General features: G+C 47.7%; 1 long non-coding RNA gene across 1 annotated transcript in view; it reads left to right on the top strand.

Annotated features, from left to right (window-relative positions):
• Nucleotides 1–17,263, top strand: part of LOC145859272 (uncharacterized) — a 17,355-nt gene extending 92 nt beyond the window's left edge. Inside the window, exons 1-2 of the long non-coding RNA XR_014379496.1 lie at nucleotides 1–280; nucleotides 16,524–17,263. The exon at nucleotides 1–280 is cut by the window's left edge and continues 92 nt beyond it. This is a non-coding gene — a long non-coding RNA (uncharacterized LOC145859272). The remainder of the gene's footprint in view (nucleotides 281–16,523) is intronic.
• The last annotated feature ends 490 nt before the right edge of the window (nucleotides 17,264–17,753 follow it).

The raw sequence follows: 17,753 nt of genomic DNA, 5'->3' as shown, positions 1-17,753 counted from the left end.
AATAAAGGAAACACCAACATAGTGTCTTAATAGGGCGTTGGGCCACTACAAGCCACCACAAAAACTTCAATGCGCCTTGGCAGAGATTCTACAAAGGTCTGGAACTCTATTGATGGGATGCGACACCTGTGGAGACAAATCCGATTCAAAAGTCAAACGGGCGCAACATAGCTTGCGCAAGCAAGATCAAACATCATTGCACAAGCAAACACTTGAGCTGAGAGAGAAGAAATGTGGTCGAGCGAGCAGAGGACGGGTCCCATGAGCGCAGGCAAGCATGGTGATTCAAATTAAACTTAAGAGCTTGCGACTTTGAGCAGTAAATTCATGTGAGAGCAGAGATTTGTTTCCCTAAAGAAAGTTTACTACATGTCAAAATGTGTTGATCGAATTTTGGTTGCGTTCTTTTCAGATTTCCTTTATTGAAGTCCCCAGCTACAATAAATGCGGCCTCAGGACACGCGGTTTCCAGGTTGCACATAGATCCTTGAGAGTCGTTGCAGTGTCGGCCCGTTGCGGTGTCGGCTCATTGCGGCGTCGGCTCGTTTCGGCGTCGGCTCGTTGCGGCGTTGGCTCGTTGCGGCGTCGGCCCGTTGCGGCGTCGGCCCGTTGCGACGTCGGCCCGTTGCGACGTCGGCTCGTTGCGGCGTCGGCTCATTGAGGTGTCGGATTGAGGGGGAATATACATGGCAGTGACGATGACCAAAGAAAATTCTATCAGGAGGTAATGCAAACGGCATTTGATGGTGAGGTATTCAAAATTGGAAGAACAAAATGACTTGAGTTCCTGTTCGTTACCACAATCACACCATAAGTTGGTAATCATGAAACAAACCCCTCCGTTCTGTCCAGCAATGCAGAAAGAAATAAAATAGAGAAATAATAGAAAAGTAAAACACGTAATAATAAAAGTAATAATAAATACACAATGAGTAACGATAACTTGGCTGTATACACGGGGTACCAGTACCGAATCGATGTGCAGTGGTATGAGGTAATTGAGGTAGATATACAGTGCATTCGGAAAGTATTCAGACCCCTTCAATTTCCACATTTTGTTACATTACAGCCTTATTCTAAACTGGATTAAATTATTTTTTCCCGCTCATCAATCTACACACCCCATACGCCATAATGACAAAGCAAAAACAGGTTTTTAGAAAAGTTTGAAAATGCATATATTTTTGGTTGAAATATCACATTTATGTAAGTATTCATACACTTTAATCAGTACTTTGTTGACGCACCTTTGGCAGCGATTACCAACTCGAGTCTTCTTGGGTATGATGCTACAAGCTTGGCGCACCTGTATTTGGGGAAATTCTCCCATTCTTCTCTGCAGATCCTCTCAAGCTCTGTCAGTTTGGATTGGGAGCGTCATTGCACAGATATTTTCATGTCTATCCAGAGATGTTTGATTGGGTTGATGTCCGGGCTCTGGCTGGGCCACTCAAGGACATTCAGAGACTTGTCCCAAAGCCACTCCTGCATTGTCTTGGCTGCGTGCTTAAGTCATTGTCCTGTTGGAAGGTGAGGTCCTGAACGCTCTGGAGACGGTTTTCATCAAGGATCTCTCTGTACTTTGCTCCGTTCATCTTTCCCTCGATCCTGACTAGTCTCCCTGCCGCTGAAAAACATCCCCACCACATGATGCTGCCACCACCATGCTTCACTGTATGTATGCTGCCAGGTTTCCTCCAGACGTGACGCTTGGCATTCAGGCCAAAGAGTTCAATCTTGGTTTCATCAGACCAGAGAATATCGGTTCTCATGGTCTGATAGTCTTTAGGTGCCTTTTGGCAAACTCCAAGCGGGCTGTCGTGCCTTTTACTGAGGAGTGGCTTCCGTCTGTCCACTCTACCATAAAGGCCTGATTGGTGGAGTGCTGCAGAGATGGTTGTTCTTCTGGAAGGTTCTCCCATCTCCACAGAGGAACTCTGGAGCTCTGTCAGAGTGACCATCGGGTTCTTGGTTACCTCCCTGACCAAGGCCCTTCTCCCCCGATTGAACAGTTTGACCGGGCAGCCAGCTCTAGGAAGAGTCTTGGTGGTTCCAAACTTCTTACATTTAAGAATGATGGAGGCCACTGTGTTCTTGGGGACCTTCAACGCTGCAGACATGTTTTGGTACCCTTCCCCAGATCTGTGCCCCGACATAATCCTGTCTCGGATCTCTATGGACAATTCCTTCGATCTCATAGCTTGGTTTTTGCTCTTACATGCAATCTCAACTTTGGGACCTTATATAGACAGGTGTGTGACCTTCCAAATCATGTTCAATCAATTGAATTTACCACAGGTGGACTCCAATCAAGTTGTAGAAACATTTCAAGGATGATCAATGGAAACAGGATGCACCGGAGCTCAATTTTAGGTTTCATAGCAAAGGGTCTGAATACTTATGTAAATAAGGAGTTTCTGTTTTTTTTATTTTTTATACATTGCAAAAATGTCTAAAAACCTGTTTTCACTTTGTCATTATGGGGTATTGTGTGTAGATTGATAAGAAAACATTTTTATTTAATCCATTTTAGAATAAGGCTGTAACGTAACAAAATGTGGAAAAAGTCAAGGGGTCTGAATACTTTCCGAATGCACTGTAGATAGGGATAAAGTGACTAGGCAACAGGATAGATAATAAACAGTAACTGCAGCGTATGTAAGGAGTAAAAAAAGTTTGTGCAAAAAGGGTCAATGCAGATAGTTAAGTAGTTAACCACATAGCTACCCGGACTAACTATTTAGCAGTCTTATGACTTGGGTGTAAAGTCTGTTCAGGGTTCCAGACTTGATGCATTGGTATTGTTGGGGCCTTGTAGGGCCTTCCTCTGACACCGCCTGATATAGAGGTCAAATGAAATCAAATGTTATAGGTCACATACACATGGTTAGCAGATGTTAATGCAAGTGTAGTGAAATGCTTGTGCTTCTAGTTCCGACCATGCAGTAATATCTAACAAGTTATCAAACAATTTCACAACTACCTTATACACACAAGTGTAAAGAAATTAATAAGAATATGTACATATACATTTATGGATGAGCGATGGCCGAACGGCATAGGCAAGATGCAGTAGATGGTATAGAGTATGTTATATACATATGAGATGAGTAATGTAGGGTATGTAAACATTATATAAAGTAGCATTGTTTAAAGTGACTAGTGATACATTTATTACATCCAATTTTTAATTATTAAATTGGCTAGAGATTTGAGTCAGTATGTTGGCAGCAGCCACTCAATGTTAATGATGGCTGTTTAACAGTCTGATGGCCTTGAGATAGAAGCTGTTTTTCAGTATCTCGGTCCCGGCTTTGATGCACCTGTACTGACCTCGCCTTCTGGATGATAGCGGGGTGCAGGGGCGAAAATCTGATATCAACTTTGGAGGGGACAATTACATTACATTTTCTCAAGAGCAATTGCTGAGGGGGACACCAAAAGTAGTGCTGTAACACATAGCCTACGTTTAATATGGTAAATGTATATTGAGGAACCAAAGAAATAAGGTGTTTGCCGTACTCCTAACTACCGGTACCCAAAACTACACAACTAATCACAACAGCAATACCATTGCCTTTAACAAATCTTAGTTCAGTCACCAGTTTAAGTTGAGAGTGGGGGTATCCATGGCATTTTCCAATTATGTTCCTATTTTACAAATAAAAAAAATGGAGAACCTTTCATAATGTTGCCAAACAAAGACTCAACAAACTTACCTGAGACTCCCTGTCTCTGCCAGTCTGTCCCTGCATATCTGTCCCCAACTCTGCTGTCTGTGTGCCATCTGTTGCCTGCTCTGCCTAATGACATCATTGTGAAACATTTCCATTAGAATTTCATTTCTTTCTTATGAACATTTGATCAACTAGTCTTTGAGATATTAAGCTACTAGGGTTCTTACTTTGCGTTTTGGTGTACTGAAAAATACTCTGATGTCCGTCTTTTTTCTGCCATTTTTCTGCCATTTTTCTACCTGGTTGGCTACACACACACACAGTATGTAGGTTATTTACAGTAGGAGATGGGCTTCTATCATCTTATCTTCTATCATTCTATATGGGCTTCGATCTAAAAGGTAGCTAGCAAATGTGAAACGGATTGCAGTGACAAGAGTTGACAGCTGTATGAGTTCACCATTTACACAACATATGCTGCAACCTTTTGTAATTTTAATCGTTTGTTTCATATTGGCTGGCTTCTAACAATAGCTGAATTTGCAAAGCTAGCGAGCACCAATTCAGTGGTGTTTGCTATAATCTTTGCTACCCGGGTTAAATAAAGGTGAAATAAAATATATAAATAAAAGTTCCCTTGCGACAATTTAGCTTTTACAACGAGACCATTAAATATATTTAAAACAATGGTAGAAGAGAGTGTAGTTCTGTTCAGTTTATCGCTAACCTTATCACAGGGACTTTGAAGCACTAACTTACATGCATGCTGATCTTTGACGACGCCACATAAATGGAATAGGTACTAGCTAGCTTAATAGTTAATATTTGCGCGCTAGCTCTGCATATTCAGCTAGTGTGTGTGCGCGATTGACTGGATTAACCTCACGTCAGTTACGTGCATTGAGTGCCTTTCAGACAGTAGATACGACCTCTACGTTACCTCGCAAGCTAAGGAACTGGCAGTGGATCAAACCATTGTGAGGCAAAGGTTGGGGGGGTCGCAATCTTTTGAAACTTAAAAACGAGCTATTAAGTGTCTATAATCAGCACAATTACTTTCATTGCGTATTATTAATATTATTTAAATTACATAGTTATGTTTCAGTGACAAATCATATTTTTCCCAGGATGGGGGGGTCGTGTCCCCCCCGTCCCCCCCAGGATTTCCGCCCCTGGCGGGGTGAACAGGCAGTGGCTCTGGTGGTTGTTGTCCTTGATGATCTTTTTGGCCTTCCTGTGACATCGGGTGTGTAGGTGTCCTGGAGGGAAGGTAGTTTGCCCCAAGTGATGTGTTGTGCAGACCTCATTACTCTCTGGAGAGCCTTGCGGTTGTGGGCGGAGCAGTTGCCGTACCAGGCGGTGATACAGCCCGACAGGATGCTCTCGAATGTGCATCTGTAAAAGTTTGTGAGGGTTTTTGGTGACAAGCCAAATTTCTTCAGCCTCCTAAGGTTGAAGAGGCGCTGTTGCGCCTTCTTCACCATACTGTCTGTGTGGGTGGACCATTTCAGTTTGTCCGTGATGTGTACGCCGAGGAACTTAAAACTTTCCACCTTCTCCACTACTGTCCCGTCGTTGTGGATAGGGGGGTGCTCCCTCTGCTGTTTCCTGAAGTCCACGATCATCTCCTTTGTTTTGTTGACGTTGAGTGTGAGGTTATTTTCCTGACAGCACACTCCGAAGGCCCTCACCTCCTCCTTGTAGGCCGTCTCGTCGTTGTTGGTAATCAAGCCTACCACTGTAGTGTCGTCTGCATACTTGATGATTGAGTTGGAGGCATGCATTGCCATGCAGTCATGGGTGAATAGGGAGTACAGGAGAGGGCTGAGAACGCACCCTTGTGGGGCCCCAGTGTTGAGGATCAGCGGGGTGGAGATGTTGTTTCCTACCCTCACCACCCGGGGGCGTCCCGTCAGAAAGTCCAGGACCCAGTTGCACAGGACGGGTTCGAGACCCAGGATCTCGAGCTTAATGACAAGTTTGGAGGGTACTATGGTGTTAAATGCTGAGCTGTAGTTACATAGGTATTCCTCTTGTCCAGATGGGTTAGGGCAGTGTGCAGTGGGATTGCGTCTTCTGTGGACCTATTGGGGCGGTAAGCAAATTAGAGTGGGTTTAGAGTGTCAGGTATGGTGGAGGTGATATGATCCTTGACTAGTCTCTCAAAGCACTTCATGATGACGGAAGTGCTACGGGACGATAGTCGTTCAGCTCAGTTACCTTAGCTTTCTTGGGAACAGGAACAATGGTGGCCCTCTTGAAGCATGTGGGAACAGCAGACTGAGATAGGAATTGATTGAATATGTCCGTAAACACACCAGCCAGCTGATCTCTGAGGACGTGGCTAGAGATGCAGTCTGGGCCGGCAGCCTTGCGAGGGTTAACACGTTTAAATGTTTTACTCACATTGGCTGCGGTGAAGGAGAGTCTGCAGGTTTTGGTAGCGGGCCGTGTCGGTGGCACTGTATTGTCCTCAAAGCGAGCAAAGAAGTTGTTTAGTTTGTCTGGGAGCAAGACATCGGGGTCCACGATGGGGCTGGTTTTCTTTTTGTAGTCCGTGATTTACTGTAGACCCTGCCACATACCTCTTGTGTCTGAGCCGTTGAATTGCGACTCTACTTTGTCTCTATACTGACGCTTAGCTTGTTTGATTGCCTTGTGGCGGGAATAGCTACACTGTTTGTATTCGGTCATGTTTCCGGTCGCCTTGCCCTGATTAAAAGCAGTGGTTAGCGCTTTCAGTTTTGCGCGAATGCTGCCATCAATGGCAGGGAGCTCGGCCCTAGTGATCTACTGGGCTGTAAACACTACCCTCTGTAGCGCCTTGCGGTCAGATGCCAAGCGGTGATGCAGCCAGTCAAGATGCTCTCAATGGTGCAGCTTGAGAACTTTTTGAGGATCTGAGGGCCCATGACAAATCTTTTCAGCCTCCTGAGGGGGATCCAGGTCAGGGAAGTCTAATTTCTGCTTTAATTTCTGGTGAGTGACCGCCGATCTAATGTCCAGTTGGCTGCAGTTGATAATACAATAAACGTTCTGAGCAAACAATGTAACAAATAACACCAAAAAATTATAATAATACTGCAAATTTAGAAAAAGGGTGACCGTGTCTGTCAGCGCCATCTTCTTTTGGTCATCTTGTGTGGTTGAACAACACCAGTTGTTCTCAGGAGACAGGTCAGTGTGTGTAGAGATAACGCATTTGACCAGGTGGAGTCCTGGACCACTACACCAATGAGGCAGAGGACCTCAAGTTTGGACCAGTGAGTCAACGCATCTTCCGCCTTACACAACTCGGCACATATGAATCGCTCCGCCTTCGTCAAACTCCAGTGCCTTACCTTTTAACCAATGTCTATGAATGCAAGGACTGACCATCCGACCTCCCCCAAAGGGCTTTGAGAAGGATGTGAGTAGAGAGGAAGTGAGGAGTTAAGCAGGGATCATTGGGACAGAGCTCATATCATTGTTTTAGGTGGAATCTTATGTTGAATGATACTTTTATTATTCTGTTTGCACTTTATCTTTGTTCTACTTGTGCTCTTTCCACAGATGGCTATGGCTTGCTGATAGCATCTGATCTGATGAGACTCCCTGGGGTCTATTTTAAAACCTCTACGGGATCGGTGTCCCCCCCCACCGGACAGTTGAGCTAACGTGTGCTAATGTGATTAGCATAACCTTTTAAGTAACAAAAACCTTTCCCAGGACATAGACATATTTGATATGGGCAGAAAGGTTAAATTCTTGTTAATCTACAGTGGGGGGAAAAGTATTTGATCCCCTGCTTATTTTGTACGTTTGCCCACTTACAAAGAAATGATCAGTCTATAATTTTAATGGTAGGTTTATTTGAACAGTGAGACACAGAATAACAACAAAAAAATCCAGAAAAACGCATGTCAAAAATGTTATAAAATTATTTGAATTTTAATCAAATCAAATCAAATTGATTTATATAGCCCTTCTTACATCAGCTGATATCACAAAGTGCTGTACAGAAACCCAGCCTAAAACCCCAAACAGCAAGCAATGCAGGTGTAGAAGCACGGTGGCTAGGAAAAACTCCCTAGAAAGGCCAAAACCTAGGAAGAAACCTAGAGAGGAACCAGGCTATGAGGGGTGGCCAGTCCTCTTCTGGCTGTGCCGGGTTGAGATTATAACAACACCTGGGCTAGATGTTCAAATGTTCATAAATGACCAGCATTGTCAAATAATAATAATCATAGTAGTTGTCGAGGGTGCAACAAGTCAGTAACACAAGAGTAAGTGTCAGTTGGCTTTTTCATAGCCGATCTTTGAGAGTATCTCTACCGCTCCTGCTGTCTCTAGAGAGTTGAAAACAGCAGGTCTGGGACAGGTAGCACGTCCGGTGAATAGGTCAGGGTTCCAGCAGGTCTGGGACAACAGGTCTGGGACAGGTAGCACGTCCGGTGAACAGGTCAGGGTTCCATAGCTGCAGGCAGAACAGTTGGAACTGGAGCAGAAGCACGGCCAGGTGAACTGGAGATAGCAAGGAGTCATCAAGCCAGGTAGTCCTGAGGCATGGTCCTAGGGCTCAGGTCCTCCGAGAGAGAGAAAGAAAGACAGAAAAAGAGAGAATTAGAGAGAGCATATTTAAATTCACACAGGACACCGGAAAAGACAAGATAAATACTCCAGATGTGACAGACTGACCCTAGCCCCCCGACACATAAACTACTGCAGCATAAATACTGGGGCTGAGACAGGAGGGGTCAGGAGACACTGTGGCCCCATCCGATGAAACCCCCGGACAGGGCCAAACAGGTAGGATATAACCCAACTTTGCCAAAGCACAGCCTCCACACCACTGGAGGGATATCTCCAACCACCAACATACCATCCCGGGACAAGGCCGAGTATAACCCACAAAGATCTCCGCCACGGCACAGCCCAAGGGGGGGCGCCAACCCAGACAGGAAGACCACGTCAGTGTCTCAACCCACTCAAGTGACGCACCCCTCCCAGGGACGGCATGGAAGAACACCAGTAAGCCAGTGCCTCAGCCCCCGTAATAGGGGTAGAGGCAGAGAATCCCAGTGGAAAGAGGGGAAACCGGCCAGGCAGAGACAGCAAGGGCGGTTCGTTGCTCCAGTCTTTCCGTTCACCTTCACACCCCTGGGCCAGACTACACTTAATCATAGGACCTACTGAAGAGATATGTCTTCAGTAAAGACTTAAAGGTTGAGACTGAGTCTGCGTCTCTCACATGGGTAGGCAGACTATTCCATAAAAATGGAGCTCTATAGGAGAAAGCCCTGCCTCCAGCTGTTTGCTTAGAAATTCTAGGAACAATTAGGAGGCCCGCGTCTTGTGACCGTGGCGTACGTGTAGGTATGTACGGCAGGACCAAATCGGAAAGATAGGTAGGAGCAAGCCCATGTAATGCTTTGTAGTTTAGCAGTAAAACCTTGAAATCAGCCCTTGCCTTAACAGGAAGCCAGTGTAGGGAGGCTAGCACTGGAGTAATATGATCAAATTTTTTGGTTCTAGTCAGGATTCTAGCAGCCGTATTTAGCACTAACTGAAGTTTATTTAGTGCTTTATCCGGGTAGCCGGAAAGTAGAGCATTGCAGTAGTCCAACCTAAAAGTAACAAAGGCATGGATTAATTTTTCTGTGTCATTTTTGGACAGAAAGTTTCAGATTTTTGCAATGTTACATAGATGGAAAAAAGCTGTCCTTGAAACAGTCTTGATATGTTCTTCAAAAGAGAGATCAGGGTCCAGAGTAACGCCGAGGTCCTTCACAGTTTTATTAATTGTCAGATTCAACAGAATATCTCTTTGTTTCTTGGGACCTAGAACAAGCATCTCTGTTTTGTCCGAGTTTAAGAGTAGAAAGTTTACAGCCATCCACTTCCTTATGTCTGAGACACAGGCTTCTTGCGAGGGCAATTTTGGGGCTTCACCATGTTTCATTGAAATGTACAGCTGTGTGTCATCCGCATAGCAGTGAAATTTAACATTATGTTTTCGAATGACATCCCCAAGAGGTAAAATATATAGTGAAAACAATAGTGGTCCTAAAACGGAACCTTGAGGAACACCGAAATTTACAGTTGATTTGTCAGAGGACAAACCATTCACAGAGACAAACTGATATCTTTCCGACAGATAAGACCTAAACCAGGCCAGAACTTGTCCGTGTAGACCAATTTGGGTTTCCAATCTCTCCAAAAGAATGTGGTGATTGATGGTATCAAAAGCAGCACTAAGGTCTAGGAGCACGAGGACAGATGCAGAGTCTCGGTCTGACGCCATGAAAAAGTAATTTACCACCTTCACAAGTGCAGTCTCAGTGCTATGATGGGGTCTAAAACCAGACTGAAGCGTTTCTTGTACATTGTTTGTCTTCAGGAAGGCAGTGAGTTGCTGCGCAACAGCTTTTTCTAAAATTTTTGAGAGGAATGGAAGATTCGATATAGGCTGATATTTTTTTTAATAATTTCTGGGTCAAGATTTGGCTTTTTCAAGAGAGGCTTTATTACTGCCACTTTTAGTGAGTTTGGTACACATCCGGTGGATAGAGAGCCGTTTATTATGTTCAACATAGGAGGGCCAAGCACAGAAAGTAGCTCTTTCAGTAGTTTAGTTGGAATAGGGTCCAGTATGCAGCTTGAAGGTTTAGAGGCCATGATTATTTTCATCATTGTGTCAAGAGATATAGTACTAAAACACTTTAGTGTCTCCCTTGATCCTAGGTCCTGGCAGGGTTGTGCAGACTCAGGACAACGGAGCTTTGGAGGAATACGCAGATTTAAAGAGGAGTCCGTAATTTGCTTTCTAATGATCATGATCTTTTCCTCAAAGAAGTTCATGAATTCATTACTGCTGAAGTGAGAGCCATCCTCTCCTGGGGAATGCTGCTTTTTAGTTAACCTGTTATGGCTAGGGGGCAGTATTTTCACGGCCGGATAAAAAACGTACCCGATTTAATCTGATTATTACTCCTGCCCAGAAACTAGAATATGCATATAATTATTGGCTTTGGATAGAAAACACCCTAAAGTTTCTAAAACTGTTTGAATAGTGTCTGTGAGTATAACAGAACTCATATGGCAGGCAAAAACCTGAGAAGATTCCATACAGGAAGTGACCTGTCTGACAAGTTCTTGTTCATCTTGGCTCTTTTTATTGAAGACTGAGGATCTTTGCTGTAACGTGACACTTTCTACGGCTCCCATAGGCTCTCAGAACCCGGGAAAAAGCTGAATTATATCGAGGCAGCCCCAGGCTGAAACACATTATCGCCTTTGGTAAGTGGCCGATCAGAGGACAATGGGCTTAGGCGCGTGCACGAGTCGACCCCATGCTTTATTTTCTTTCGTCTTTTTACCTAAACGCAGATTCCCGGTCGGAATATTATCACTTTTTTACGAGAAAAATGGCATAAAAATTGATTTTAAACAGCGGTTGACATGCTTCGAAGTACGGTAATGGAATATTTAGAATTTTTTTGTCACGAAATGCGTTGTGCTCGTCACCCTTCTTTACCATTCGGATAGTGTCTTGAACGCACGAACAAAACGCCGCTGTTTGGATATACCTATGGATTATTTGGGACCAAACCAACATTTGTTATTGAAGTAGAAGTCCTGGGAGTGCATTCTGACGAAGAACAGCAAAGGTAATAACATTTTTCTTATAGTAAATCTGACTTTGGTGAGTGCTAAACTTGCTGGGTGTCTAAATAGCTAGCCCTGTGATGCCGGGCTATCTACTGAGAATATTGCAAAATGTGCTTTCACCGAAAAGCTATTTTAAAATCGGACATAGCGAGTGCATAGAGGAGTTCTGTATCTATAATTCTTAAAATAATTGTTATGTTTTTTGTGAACGTTTATCGTGAGTAATTTAGTAAATTCACCGGAAGTTTGCGGGGGGTATGCTAGTTCTGAATGTCACATGCTAATGTAAAAAGCTGGTTTTTGATATAAATATGAACTTGATTGAACAAAACATGCATGTATTGTATTTTCTTTGTCAGTGGGCAAACGTACAAAATCAGCAGGGGTCAAATACTTTTTTCCCCCACTGTAACTGCACTGTCTAATTTACAGTAGCTATTACAGTGAAAGAATACCATGCTATTGTTTGAGGAGAGTGCACAGTTATGTACTTGAAAATGTATCAATAAACCAATTAGACACATTTGGGCAGACTTGAGACAACATTATGAACAGTAATTCTGTGGTTCATTGGATCCGTCTAAAACTTTGCACATACACTGCTGCCATCTAGTGGCCATAATCTAAATTGCACCTAAACTGCAATAATACATTATGGCCTTTCTCTTGTATTTCAAAGATTAAAAAATAAAAATAAAACACGTTTTTTCATTGTATTATCTTTTACCAGATCTAAGGTGTTCTATTCTCCTACATTAATTTCACATTTCCACACACTTCAAAAGGGTTTCCTTTCAAATGGTATCAAGAATATACATATTGTCACAGTATCCACCGAGGATGGCGCCCCTCCTCAGTCGGGCGGCGCTCCGCGGTCGTCGTCGCCGGTCTACTAGCTACCACCGATCTATGTTTCTGTGTTCTTTGGTTTTTGTCTGCTCTAGCCCGCACCTGTCTCTTGTCTGTCATTAGTGGGGAGGTATTTAGTTTGTTTCTTTGGGTTCGTCTTTGTGCGGGATTGTTTGTTTGTCAGCGGGCAGGTCTGTGTACGTTCTGTGCTTTTTGCACATTTTTCCCCAGCGGATTCTCACTGGATGAATATTGCATTTGCCGGGCTGCGCCCCGTGCGTATTTTTGTTTTCTCGGGGTTTACTGTGTTCCCGTGTGGTCTCTGGGCGCACCCTATGCCCTTTTGTTACGCCGAGTGGTTTTTCGGTGCAATAAATATATCATTCTACGACACTACTGGACTACGTCTCCTGCGTTTGACTCTGCCCTTTCCTCCTGCCTTAAGGAACCGTGACAGAATCCCGCACCACTAAAATTATGGAGTCAGCAGGAGCGGAAGCACCGTCAGTGGCAGAACAGGTGTCACAGCATGCCAACCTCCTCCACTGCCTGGGCTCGGCGATGGACCAAGTGCTGGCCAGATTGGAGAACTGGGAGAGAGGGGCTTCACCCACCGGACCAGCTCCGGTTCCTCAGCCGGCGCCCCTACCGACCCCCCCTGAAGCGGGCGCGAGCGGCATCCGGATTGCGCCACCGAGGGAGTTTGACGGGACAGCTGCGGGATGTAAGGGGTTTTTGCTACAGGTTGAACTCTACCTGGCGACCGTTCGCCCCTCTCCCTCCGACGAAGAAAAGGTGAGCGTCCTCGTCTCTTGTCTTACGGGTAGAGCCCTGGAATGGGCCAACGCGGTTTGGGATGGCCCAGACTCGGCTCGCGGTGACTACCCGGAGTTCACCCGCCGCTTCCGGGCGGTATTCGATCATCCCCCGGAGGGCAAGGCGGCGGGTGAGCGGTTGTTTCACTTAAGACAGGGGACGAGGAGCGCTCAGGACTTCGCCCTGGAGTTCAGGACTCTCGCCGCGGGGTCGGGGTGGAATGAGCGTGCCCTGATGGATCATTTTTGCTGCAGTCTCCGAGAGGATGTCCGCTGGGTGCTGGCCTGCAGGGACCACGCCATCACACTGGGCCAGCTGGTGGATTTATCCATCAGACTGGACAACCTGCTGGCTGCCCGGGGACGTTCCAGTCGGGGCCTGTTCGTTCCACCTCCCAGCCCTCCTGCTCCACAGCCCATGGAGATAGGAGGACCTGTGTTGAGGAGGACCGGGGGGGGGGGGCTCTCCTGCACCCACTGCGGGCACAGAGGACACACTGCGGACTGGTGCTGGAGGAGTCCACCCGGGAGTTCGGATGGCAGGCAGAGCACTTCATCGACCCCCCAGGTGAGTCAGCACCAGCCACACCCAGAGCCCCCTGTCGACCACCTGTACACTTCAGTTTGTTTTCCCGATTTTTTTCCCCTCACTTCCAGTATAAGGCACTAGTCGATTCAGCTGCAGCTGGGAGTTTTATGGACCGTGGGGTCGCTAAGAGGTTAGGGATTCCCCTGGTTCAGCTGGACCACCCCTTCCCTGTGCACGCCTTAGACAGTCGACCACTAGGGTCCGGCCAAGTGGGGGAGGCTACTGTACCACTGGTTATGGCGACGTGGGGGGGTCATGTGGAACGTATCAGCCTCTTCCTCATTGACTCCCCGGCGTTTCCAGTGGTACTGGGTATCCCCTGGCTAGCCACTCACAACCCTCAGATTTCGTGGAGGCAGAGGGCTCTTAAGGGGTGGTCGAGGGAGTGCTCAGGTAGGTGTATAGGAGTTTCCATCGGTGCAACCACGGTGGAGAGTCCAGACCAAGTCTCTACCGTGTACATTCCCTCTGAATATGCCGATTTGGCTATCGCCTTCAGTAAGATGAAGGCGACGCAATTACCACCCCATCGACAGGGGGATTGTGCGATAAACCTCCAGGCTGACGCGGTCCTTCCTAAAAGTCACGTGTATCCTCTGTCTCAGGAGGAGACAGTGGCTATGGAAACGTATGTCGCTGAGTCCTTGAGAGAGGGATACATTCGGCCATCTAAATCCCTTGTCTCCTCAAGCTTCTTTTTTGTGAAGAAGAAGGAGGGAGGTCTGCGCCCGTGCATTGACTATAGAGGTCTAAATTCGATCACAGTGGGGTTCAGTTACCCGCTACCTCTCATTGCTACGGCAGTGGAGTCATTTCACAGGGCGCGCTTCTTCACCAAACTAGATCTCAGGAGCGCGTATAACCTGGTGCGTATCCGAGGGGGAGACGAGTGGAAAACTGCATTTAGTACCACATCTGGCCATTCTGAGTACCTCGTCATGCCGTATGGGTTAAAAAATGCTCCCGCTGTCTTCCAATCCTTTGTGGACGAGGTTCTCAGAGACATGCTCGGACAGGGTGTGGTGGTGTACATCGATGACATTCTGATCTACTCCGCCACACGCGCCGCGCATGTGGCTCTGGTGCGCAAAGTGCTTGGGCGGCTGCTGGAGCATAACCTATACGTCAAGGCTGAGAAATGTGAGTTCTCCAAACGAGCCGTCTCTTTCCTGGGAAATCACATTTCCACCACAGGGGTGGTGATGGAATGTGACCACGTTACGGCTGTGCGTAATTGGCCGACCCCTACCACGGTGAAGGAAGTGCAGCGGTTCTTGGGGTTCGCCAATTATTACCGGAGGTTTATCCGGGGTTTTGGTCAGGTGGCAGCTCCCATTACCTCACTGATGAAGGGGGGTCCGGTGCGACTGCGGTGGTCGGCAGAGGCGGACAGAGCCTTCCGTCGTCTGAAGGTTCTGTTTACCGACGCTCCAGTGCTGGCGCATCCGGATCCCTCTTTGCCATTCATAGTAGAGGTGCATTCTTTTCTAAGAAACTGAGTCCGGCGGAGCACAACTATGACGTGGGGGACAGGGAGTTGTTAGCCGTGGTCAAGGCTTTGACAGTGTGGAGACATTGGCTTGAGGGGGCACGTCACCCTTTTCTCATCTGGACCGACCACCGTAACCTGGAGTACATCCGAGCAGCGAGGAGACTCAATCCTCGTCAGGCCAGGTGGGCCATGTTCTTTACGAGGTTCCAATTCACCCTTTCATACATTCCGGGTTCTCGGAACCGGAAGGCCGACGCACTGTCGCGTCTCTACGACACCGAGGAGCGGACCATCGATCCAACTCCCATACTCCCGGCGTCCTGTCTAGTGGCACCGGTGGTATGGGAGGTGGATGCGGACATCGAGCGGGCGGTTCAGTCGGAACCCACTCCCCCTCAATGTCCCGCGGGTCTGAAGTTCGTTCCGCTTGGTGTTCGCGATCGCCTGATCCGATGGGCTCACACTCTACCCTCCTCGGGTCATCCTGGAGTGGAACGGACAGTGCGAGGCCTGAAAGGAAAGTACTGGTGGCCCACCTTGGCTGAGGATGTAAGACACTATGTCTCTTCCTGTTCGGTGTGCGCCCAGTGCAAGGCTCCTAGGCACCTGCCTCGGGGGAAACTACAGCCCCTCCCCGTTCCACAGCGACCTTGGTCTCACCTCTCGGTGGATTTCCTTACGGATCTCCCGCCATCTCAGGGGAACACTACCATCCTGGTTGTTGTGGATCGGTTCTCGAAGTCCTGCCGTCTGCTCCCATTACCCGGTCTTCCTACGGCCCTACAGACCGCGGAGGCCCTATTCACCCATGTCTTCCGGCACTACAGGGTGCCCGAGGACATCGTATCTGATCGAGGTCCCCAGTTTACTTCCAGGGTGTGGAGGTCATTTATGGAGAGGCTGGGGGTCTCGGTCAGCCTGACCTCGGGTTTTCACCCCGAGAGTAATGGGCAGGTAGAGCGCATTAACCAAGATGTGGGCAGGTTTCTGCGGTCGTATTGCCAGGACCGGCCAGGGGAGTGGGCGAGGTTCGTGCCATGGGCCGAGATGGCCCAGAACTCTCAGCGCCACTCCTCTACTAACCTGTCACCTTTTCAGGTTGTGTTAGGTTATCAGCTGGTCCTGGTGCCCTGGCAGCAGAGCCAGACGGAGGCTCCTGCGGTGGAGGAATGGGTACAGCGCTCTCAGGAGACCTGGATGGTTGTCCAGGAATGCCTGAGGCGAGCGATAGGTCGACAGAAGGAGAGCGCTGACCGTCACCGCAGTGAGGCTCCCGTTTATAATCCGGGGGACAGAGTCTGGCTCTCGACCCGGAACCTGCCCTGCTGGAAGCTGGGTCCGCGATTTGTGGGGCCGTTCAAAGTCCTGAGGAGAATAAACGAGGTGTGTTATAGGTTGCAACTCCCTTCATACTACCGTATTAACCCCTCGTTTCATGTGTTTCTCCTCAGGCCGGTGGTAGCTGGTCCACTACAGGACGCTGAGGTGCGGGAGGTCCCTCCGCCCCCCCCTGGACATCGGGGGGGCCCCGGTGTACACAGTCCGGGCCATCCTGGACTCCCGACGTCGGGTAGGGGGCCTGCAGTACCTCGTGGACTGGGAGGGGTACGGCCCGGAGGAGAGGTGCTGGGTTCCGGTTCGGGACATTTGTGATCCAGCTATGCTACAGGAGTTTCATCGTCTCCGGCCGGCCGGAGCGGCCGGCGCCTCGCCCTCCGGGTCGTCCCCGAGGCCGACGTTGGCGCCCTGCGGGAGCCGCGCGTCAGGGGAGGGGTACTGTCACAGTATCCACCGAGGATGGCGCCCCTCCTCGGTCGGCCGGCGCTCGGCGGTCGTCGTCGCCGGTCTACTAGCTACCACCGATCTATGTTTCCGTGTTCTTTGGTTTTTGTCTGCTCTAGCCCGCACCTGTCTCTTGTCTGTCATTAGTGGGGAGGTATTTAGTTTTTTTCTTTGGGTTCGTCTTTGTGCGGGATTGTTTGTTTGTCAGCGGGCAGGTCTGTGTACGTTCTGTGCTTTTTGCACATTTTTCCCCAGCGGATTCTCGCTGGATGAATATTGCATTTGCCGGGCTGCGCCCCGTGAGTATTTTTGTTTACTGTGTTCCCGTGTGGTCTCTGGACGCACCCTATGCCCTTTTGTTACGCCGAGTGGTTTTTCGGTGCAATAAATATATCATTCTATGACACTACTGGACTACGTCTCCTGCGTTTTGACTCTGCCCTTTCCTCCTGCCTTAAGGAACCGTGACACATATCCTTGCTTCAGGTCATGAGCTACAGGCAGTTCGATTTGGGTATGTCTTCTTAGGCGAAAATTGAAAAAAAGGGTCCGGTCCACAAACCTAACGCAATGGTAAATCTAACCGCTGGCAGTAGCGCTATTGATTCGGGGGTGCCAAGTGTGTCAGAAATATTTTAGCTATTTTCACAACCACAGTTGTCGGCGATGTTGCTGGCGTTTGTGCGAAAGTGCTGGATTTTTATGAATTTGTGGGTTGTGAAGTTGTGGGTGTGTCAAGGCTTGGCCCATCACTGGCCAATCAGAATGTGCTCCATGGCTAAATATGCGCTTCAATGCTTAAATATACAGTATACATAGCATTCACACCGATATAGGGGCTAGACCTAATGTAAATTGCATTATGGCTGAGCATGGACATGCCAAATGTTGTCAATAAA

The sequence above is a fragment of the Salmo salar genome, chromosome 11 (assembly GCF_965601325.2).
Source record: "Salmo salar chromosome 11, fSalSal1, whole genome shotgun sequence".
In the NCBI taxonomy this organism is placed as follows: domain Eukaryota; kingdom Metazoa; phylum Chordata; class Actinopteri; order Salmoniformes; family Salmonidae; genus Salmo; species Salmo salar.
Note: the sequence above shows the minus strand (reverse complement) of the source record. Positions and strands in the feature narration are given on the sequence as shown.